The following is an 8,649-nucleotide window of genomic DNA, read 5'->3' on the forward strand; positions in this document are numbered from 1 at the left end:
TCAGTATACTTCGTTCAGTGCATGGTAACTTCATCTGTATGAGTTGACAGTGGGATCATCTGTATGGAGTTGACAGTAGGGATCATCTGTATGAGTTGACAGAAGGGATCATCTGTATGAGTTGACAGTAAGGATCATCTTATGGAAGTTGACAGTAAGGATCATCTGTATGAGTTGACAGTAGGGATCATCTGTATGGGTAGACAGTAAGGATCATCTGTATGTGTTGACAGTAGGGATCTCATCTGTATGAGTTGACAGTAGGGATCACCTGTATGAGTTGATAGTAAAGGGATCATCTGTATGAGTTGACAGTAGGGATCATCTGTATGTGTGTTGACAGTAAGGGATCCTCTGTATGTGTTGACAGTAGGGATCATCTGTATGTGTTGACAGTAGGATCCTCTGTATGTGTTGACAGTAGGATCCTCTGTATGTGTTGACATGGGATCATCTGTATGTATGTTGACAGTAAGGGATCCTCTGTATGTGTTGACAGTAGGGATCATCTGTATGTGTTGACAGTAGGATCATATATATGAGTTGACAGTAGGGATCATCTGTATGTGTTGACAGTAGGGATCCTCTGTATGTGTGACAGTAAAGGATCATCTGTATGTGTTGACAGCAGGGATCATCTGTATGTGTTGACAGTAAAGGGATCATCTGTATGTGTTGACAAGTAAGGATCATCTGTATGTGTTGACAGCTAGGGATCATCTGTATGTGTTGACAAGGATCATCTGTATGTGTTGACAGTAAGGATCATCTGTATGTGTTGACAGCAGGATCATCTGTATGTGTTGACAGTGGATCATCTGTATGTGTTGACAGAAGGATCATGTGTGTGTTGGTAGGGATCATTTATATAGGTTAGCAGTCTTCCTGACTCTGGTGTTGTGCGATGGAACTAAGGGTAAGAGGTGTGTTTGTGTGTATTCATCACAACTCATGCATTCTTATATCAATCTCTTCCTCTAATGTAAGTTTCATATTCTAAGACCATTCGTTGTTAAACAAGAACAATCTTACAGTTCCAGTTTGGAACACTTTGCTGAAATAAAATTAACATTATCTGCTGGAAAACCGCAAAAATTTTTTAAAAATTCCAAATCAGGTGAGTTTGGCATCTTGGATTTATTTGATTTATGACCTGTGATTACAAGTGAATGCTGCCAATCAATTTTCAAGGACAAAAACTGTAATGAAACAGCAGGAGAATGTTTCAGAGGATACAATTTATATTTGAATATTTACATAGATTACTACTGGGTAACAGAAATGTTTCAGAGACACTGTGGGTTACCTGACTGGATCAGGGTTTAACACCCAGAGTTTTTCAAAGCTCTTGGCATATAGAACAAGAATAATGGGTGACATAAAACATAAACAATGGTAACCACTAGCCCCAAGCGTCAGTACTAGTAGGAAACCTCCAGTGAGAAACATAGAAAAAAGTGATGGAAAGCCTGGGTGTGCAGCAGGGCATGGTGGATGGTTGTGTGTCAGGTGTGGTGGATGGTTTTTATTGTCAGGGGTGTAGTGGATGGTTGTGTGTCAGGGTGTGGTGGATGGTTGTGTGTGTCAGGGGGTATGGTGGATGCTTGTGTGTGGTGGATGGTTGTGTGTGTTAGAGAGGTGGTGGATGGTTGTGTGTGTCAGGTGTGATGGATGGTTGTGTGTCAGGTGTGGTGGATGGTTGTGTGTCAGGGGTGTGGTGGATGGTTGTGTGTTGGGGTGTGGTGGATGGTTTGTGTTGCAGGTGTGGTGGATGGTTGTGTGTCAGGGGCGTGGTGGATGGTTGTGTGTCAGGGGCGTGGCGGATGGTTGTGTCTTGAGGGTGTGGTGGATGGTTGTGTGTTGTGGGTGTGTGGTTGTGTGTTGGGCGTGGTGGATGGTTGTGTGTTGGGGCGTGGTGGATGGTTGTGTGTTGGGCGTGTGGATGGTTGTGTGATGGGTGCGTGGTGGATGGTAGTGTGTTGAGGGCGTGGCGGATGGTTTGTGTTGGGGCCTGGCGGATGGTTGTGTATTGGAACGTGGTGGATGGTTATGTGTTGAGGGTGTGGTGGATGGTTGTGTGTCGGGGCATGGTGGATGGTTGTGTGTCCGTGGTGTGGTGGATGGTTGTTTGGGTCGCGTGGCGGATGGTTGTGTGTTGGGGACGTGGTGGATGGTTGTGTGTTGGGGCGTGGTGGATGGTCGTGTGTTGGGGTGTGGTGGATGATTGTGTGTTGGGGCGTGGAGGATGGTTGTGTGTCGGGGCGTGGTGGATGGTTGTGTGTTGAGGGCGTGGTGGATGGTTGTGTGTCAGGGCGTGATGAATGGTTTGTGTCGGGGCGTGGTGGATAGTTGTGTGTCAGAGGTGTTGTGGATGGTTGTGTATCGGTGTGGTGGATGGTTGTGTGTTGAGGGCGTGGTGGATGGTTGTGTCAGGGCGTGGTGGATAGTTATGTGTCAGGGTGTGGTGGATGGTTGTGTGTGTCGGGGCGTGGTGGATGGTTGTGTGTGTCAGGAGCGTGGTGGATGTTTTTGTGTCAGGTTGGGGGTGTGGTGGATGGTTGTGTGTCAGGGGTGTGGTGGAAGGTTGGTGTTGTCAAGGGTGTGGTGGATGGTTGTGTATCAGGGTCGTGGTGGATGGTTGTGTGTTGAGGGGCGTGGTGGATGGTTGTGTGTGGGGGTGTGGTGGATGGTTGTGTGTGTCGGGGCGTGGTGGATGGTTGTGTGTCTGGTTGGGGGCGTGGTGGATGGTTGTGTGTCGGGGCGTGGTGGATGGTTGTGTGTCGGGGTGTGGTGGATGGTTGTGTGTTTGGGGTGTGTGGTGGATGGTTGTGTGTTGGGGCGTGGTGGATGGTTTGCGTGTCAGGGCGTGGTGGATGGTTGTGTGTTGTGGCGTCATGGATGGTTGTGTGTTGGGGTGTGGTGGATGGTTGTGTGTCGGGCGTGGTGGATGGTTGTGTGTCAGGGTGTGGTGGATGGTTGTGTGTTGAGGGCGTGGTGGTGGATGGTTGTGTCAGGGGGCGTGGTGTGGTTGTGTGTCAGGGGTGTGGTGGATGGTTGTGTGTTGAGGGGCGTGGTGGATGGTTCTGTCAGGGCATGGTGGATGGTTGTGTGTCGGGGCGTGGTGGATGGTGTGTGTCAGGGGTGTGGTGGATGGTTGTGTGTTGGGGCGTGGTGGATGGTTGTGTGTTGAGGGCGTGGTTGATGGTTGTGTGTCAGGGGCGTGGTGGATGGTTGTGTGTTGGGGGCGTGGTGGATGGTTGTGTGTTGGGGGTGTGGTGGATGGTTGTGTGTTGGGGCGTGGTGGATGATTGTGTGTGTTGGGGTGGTGGTGGATGGTTGTGTGTTGGGGGTGTGGTGGATGGTTGTGTGTCGGGCGGTGATGGTGATGGGGTGTGGGTGGTGCGAGAGCGTGGTGGATGGTTGGTGGTCGGGGCGTGGTGTGGTTGTGTGTCGGGGGGTGTGGTGGATGGTTGTGTGTTGAGGGCGTGGTGGATGGTTCTGTGTCGGGGCGTGGATGGTTGTGTGTCGGGGGCGTGGTGGATAGTTGTGTGTCGGGGGTGGTGATGATTGTGTGTTGAGGGGCGTGTTGGAGATTGTGTGTTGAGGAGGCGGTAGATGTGTGTTGAGGGCGTGATGGTTCTGTGTCAGGCGGTGGATATTGTGTGTCGTGACGGTTGTGTGTCGGGGCGTGGTGTATGGTTGTGTGTCGGGGTGTGGTGGATGGTTGTGTGTTGAGGCGGATGGTTCTGTGTCGGGCGTGGTTGATGGTTGGTGTCGGGGTGTGGTGGATGGTTGTGGTTGTGCGGGATGGTTGTGTGTTGGGGGTGTGGGGATGATTGTGTGTTGGGGCGTGGTGGATGGTTGTGTGTTTGTGTGGTTGGCGATTGTGCGTTGGGGCGGTGATAGTTGTGTTGGGGCGTGGTGGATGGTTGTTGTGGGTGGAGTGATTGTGTGTTGGGGCGGTGATGTTGCGTGTCGGGGTGTGTGGATGTTTGAGTATCGGGGCGTGGTGGATGGTTGTGTTGAGTGTGGTGGATGGTTGTGTGGTCGGGTGTAGTGGATGGTTGTGTGTTGTGGTGATGATTGTGTGTTGGGGCGTGGTGGATGGTTGCGTGTTGGGGCGTGGTGGATGGTTGTGTTGGTGCGTGGTGGATGGTTGTTTGTTGGGGCGGAGTGTGGATTGTGTGTCGGGGCAGGATGGTTGTGCGTCGGGTCGGGGGCGTGGTGGATGGTCAGTGTCGGGGCGTGAGGAGGTTGTGTGTCGGGGGCGTGGTGATGGTTGTCTGTTGGGGCGTGGTGATGGTTGTGTTGGGGCGTGGTGGATGGTTGTGTGTCGGGGCGTGGTGGATGCGTGTGTTGGGGCGGTGGATGTGTGTTGGTGGTGTGGTGGATGGTTGTGTGTCGGGGCGTGCGGATGGCAGGTTGAGGGGTGTGGTGATGGTTGTGGTTGGTGCGGTGGATGGTTGGGTGTTGAGGGTGTGGTGGATGGTTGTGTTGGTGTTGTGGATGGTTGTGTGTTGAGGGTGTGGTGATGGTTTTGGTGGTGCGTGGTGATGGTTGTGGGTGGGATGTGGATGGTTGTGTGTTGAGAGTGGTGGATGGTTGGTGCGGTTGGATGGTTGAGTGTTGGGACGGTGATAGTTGTGTGTTGAGGGTGTGGTGATGGTTTGGCTTGGTGCGTGGTGGATGGTTTGCATGTTGGGACGTGTTGGATGGTTGTGTGTTGGGGATGTGGTGGATGGTTGTGTGTTGAGCGTGTGGTGGATGGTTGTGTGTTGCTGCGTGGTGGTAGGTTGTGTGTTGGAGACGTGGTGGATGGTTGTGTGTTGAGGGTGTGGTGGATTGTTGTGTGTCGGGGCATGGTGATGGTTGTGTGTTGGTGCGTGGCGATGGTTGTGTGTTGGGGCGGCGGTTGTGTCGGTGACGTGGTGGATGGTTGCGTGCTGACGCGTGGCGGATGGTTGTGCTGGTGTGTGGTGGTGGTTGTGTTGGGGCGTGGTGGATGGTTGTGTTGGGACGTGGTGGTATGCCAGGTGTTGAAGGCGTGGCAGATGGTTGTGGTGTTGGGCGTGGCAGATGGTTGTGTGTTGGGTGTGGTGGATGGTTGTGTGGTTGAGGGCGGCAGATGGTTGTGTGTTGGGGGCGTGGTGGATGGGCAGGTTGGGGAGTGGCAGGTGGTTGTGGGTTGTGGGGCGTGGTGGATGGTTGTGTGTTGAGGGCGTGGGGATGGTTGTGTTTGGGGGCGGTGATGGTTGCATGTTGGGCGTGGCGTGATGGTTGTGTGTTGGCGCGTGGCGGATGCTGGGTGTGGTGGATGGTTGTGTGTTGAGGGCGTGGCGATGGTTGGCGGGTGTGTTGGGGCGTGGTGGATGGTTGTGTGTTGGGGCGGCGCAGTGTTGGAGACGTGGTGGATGGTTGTGTGTTGAGGGCGTGGTGGATAGGGCTGTTGCGGATGGTTGTGTGTTGGGGCGTGGCGGGATGGGTGTTGGGGTGGTGGATGGTTGTGTTGAGGGCGTTGCTGATGGTTGTGTGTTGGGGCGTGGCGGATGGTTGTGTGATGGGGCGTGGTGGATGGTTGTGTGCTGGGCGTGGCGGATGGTTTGTGTTGGAGACGTGGCGCGGTTATGTGTTGAGGGTGTGGTGGATGGTTGTGTGTCGGGGCATGGTGATGGTTGTGTCGGAGGTGTGGGGATGTTCTTTGTTGGCCGAGGATGGTTGTGTTGGGGGCGCTGGATGGTTGTGTGGGGGCTTTGGTTGATGGTTGTGTGTCGGGGGCATGGTTGATGGTTGTGCGTTGGGGCGTGGTGATGGTTGTGTGTTGGGCAGGTGGATGGTTTTGAGGAGTGGGGTATGGCTGTGTTGGGGCGTGGGGATGGTTGTGTGTGGAGACGGTGATGGTTGTGTGTTGAGGGTGGTGATGGTGTGTGTCGAGCATGGTGGATGGTGTGTGTCGGGGTGTGGTGGATGGTTGTTTGTTAGGTCGGGATGGTTGTGTGTTGGGGGCGTGGTGATGGTTGTGTGTTGTGTGGTGGATGTTGTGTTTGGGAACGTGGTGGATGTTTGTGCTGTTGGGTGTGGTGGATGGTTAGGTATTGGGGGCGTGGATGGTTGTGTTGGAGCGTGGTGGATGGTTGTGGAGGCGTATGGTGTCAGGGCGTGGTGGATGGTTGTGTTGGGGCGTGATGGTTGCGTTTGTGCGTGTGATGGTTGTTTGTTAACGGCGATGGTTGTGTTGGGGGCGTGGTGATGGTTGTGTGTTGGGATGGTTGTGGGATGATTGGTATGTTGGGGTGTGGTGGATGGTTGTGTATTGGGGCGGTGGATGGTTCTGTGTAGGGGCGTGGTGATGGTTGTGTGTTGGGGCGGTGAGGTGGTTCTGTGTTGGGGCGTGTGGTGATGGTTGTGTGTTGGGGCGTGGTGATGGTTCTGTGTTGGGGCGTGGTGATTGTTGTGTGTGGGGGCGTGGTGGATGGTTGTGTGTTGGAGCGTGGTGGAGGTTGTGGTGTTGTGTGGAGGGTGATTTGTGTGTTGGGGTGGTGATGGTTGTGTTTTGGGAGCGTGGTGTGGTTGTGTGTTGGGATGGTGTGTTAGGGTGTGGCGTGTGTTGGGGTGTGGTGATGGTTGTGTGTTGGAGCGTGGTGGATGGTTGTTTGTTAGGGGTGTCGTGATGGTTGTGTGTCGGGGCGTGGTGGATGGTTGTGTGTTGGGGCGTGGTGGATGGTTATGTGTTGGCGCGTGGTGGATGGTTGTGTTGGTGCGTGGTGGATAGGTTGTGTGTTGGGGGTGTGGTGTATGGTTGTGTGTCGGGGGCGTGGTGGATGGTTATGTGTCGGCCGGGCGTGGAGTAGGCTGTGTGTCGAGGCGTGGTGGATAGTTGTATGTTGGGGTGTGGTGATGGTTGTGTGTTGGGGCGTGGTGGATGGTTGTGTGTTGGGCGGTGGATGGTTGTGTGTCGGGGCGTGGTGGATGGTTGTGTGTTGGGGCGTGGTGGATGGTTGTGTGTTGGGGGGTGAATTGATGTTTGTGTGTCGGGGCGGTGGATGGTTGTGTTGAGGGTGTGGTGATGGTTGTGTTGGTGCGTGGTGGATGGTTGTGTGTTGAGGGTGTGGTGGATGGTTGTGTTGGTGCTTGGTGGATGGTTGTGTGTTGAGGTGGTGGATGGTTGTGTTGGTGCGTGGTGGATGGTTGTGTGTTGGGGATGTGGTGGATGGTTGTGTGTTGTGAGGGTGGTGGATGGTTGTGTTGGTGCGTAGGATGGTTGTGTGTTGGTCACGTGGTGGATGGTTGTGTGTTGAGGGTGTGGTGGATGGTTGTGTTGGTGCGTGGTGGATGGTTGTGTGTTGGGACGTGGTGGATGGTTGTGTTGGGGATGTGTTGGGGATCTGGTGGTTGGTTGTGAGTTGAGGGTATTGGATGGTTGTGTTGGTGCGTTGTGGATGGTTGTGTGTCGGGCGTGGTGGCAGGTTGTGTGTTGGGGCATGGTGGATGGTTGTGTTGGGGCGAGGTGGATGGTTGTGTGTCGTGGGGACGTGGTGGATGATTGTGGAGGCGTGGCGGATGGTTGTGTGTTGGGGTGTGGTGGATGGTTGTGTTGGGGCGTGGTGGATGGTTGTGTGTTGGGACGTGGTGTATGTTTATATGTTGAGGCGTGGCGGATGGTTGTGTGTTGGGGGGCGGTGGATGGTTGTGTGTTGAGGGCGTTGCGGATGGTTGTGTGTTGGGGGCGTGGTGGATGGTTGTGTGTTTGAGCGTGCCGGATGGTTGTGTGTTGGGGCGGCGGATGGTTGTGTGTTGGGCTGTGGATGGTTGTGTTTTGGGGGCGTGGTGGATGGTTGTGTGTTGGGGCCGTGGCGGATGGTTGTGTTGGGGGCGTGGTGGATGGTTGTGTGTTGGGGCATGGCGATCATTGTATGTTGGGGTGTGGCGGATGGTTGTGTTTGGGGCGTGGTGGATGGTTGTGGGTTGGGGGTGTGGATGGTTGTGTGTTGAGGGCGGCGGATGGTTGTGTGTTGAGCGCGGCGGATGGTTGTGGTGGATGGTTGTGTGTTGGGGGGCGGTGGATGGTTGTGTGTTGGGGCGATGGATGGTTGTGTGTTGGGGCGTGGCGGATGGTTGTGTGTTGGGGTGTGGCGGATGTGGTTGTGTGTTGGGGCGTGGCGGATGGTTGTGTGTTGGGGTGTGGAGGATGGTTGTGTGTTGGGGCGTGGGGATGGTTGTGTGTTGGGGCGTGGCGGATGGTTGTGTTTTGGGGGCGTGGCGGATGGTTGTGTGTTGGGGGCGTGGTGGATTGATTTTGATTTTACCACTACAGCGCGCCAGTTTATGTTCACCCCATACTCATCCTATAAGCGGCAGGGCAAAATGATTACGGAGTTGATTACACAAAGGGACAGTATAACTAACCCCCGTGGTCAGGATATTATGGCGTATAATGTTACAGATTATTTCAAATAAATTCTTTATTTAGTTCTGTATATAAAGGGCAACTGTGTGAGTACAGGAGTGTGAGGCAGTATGTTTGGCAGCACACATTGTTATTCACATTTGCGTGAGAGGTATTCAAGCACATTGTGTGTATGGTTCTATACATGGGAGCTGATATAGCTACTATGTGCAAAAAAGTGGATACAAACTTAATATGTCGGCTAT

The sequence above is a fragment of the Homarus americanus genome, unplaced genomic scaffold, assembly GCF_018991925.1.
Source record: "Homarus americanus isolate GMGI-L3 unplaced genomic scaffold, GMGI_Hamer_2.0 scaffold32583, whole genome shotgun sequence".
Lineage (NCBI taxonomy): Eukaryota > Metazoa > Arthropoda > Malacostraca > Decapoda > Nephropidae > Homarus > Homarus americanus.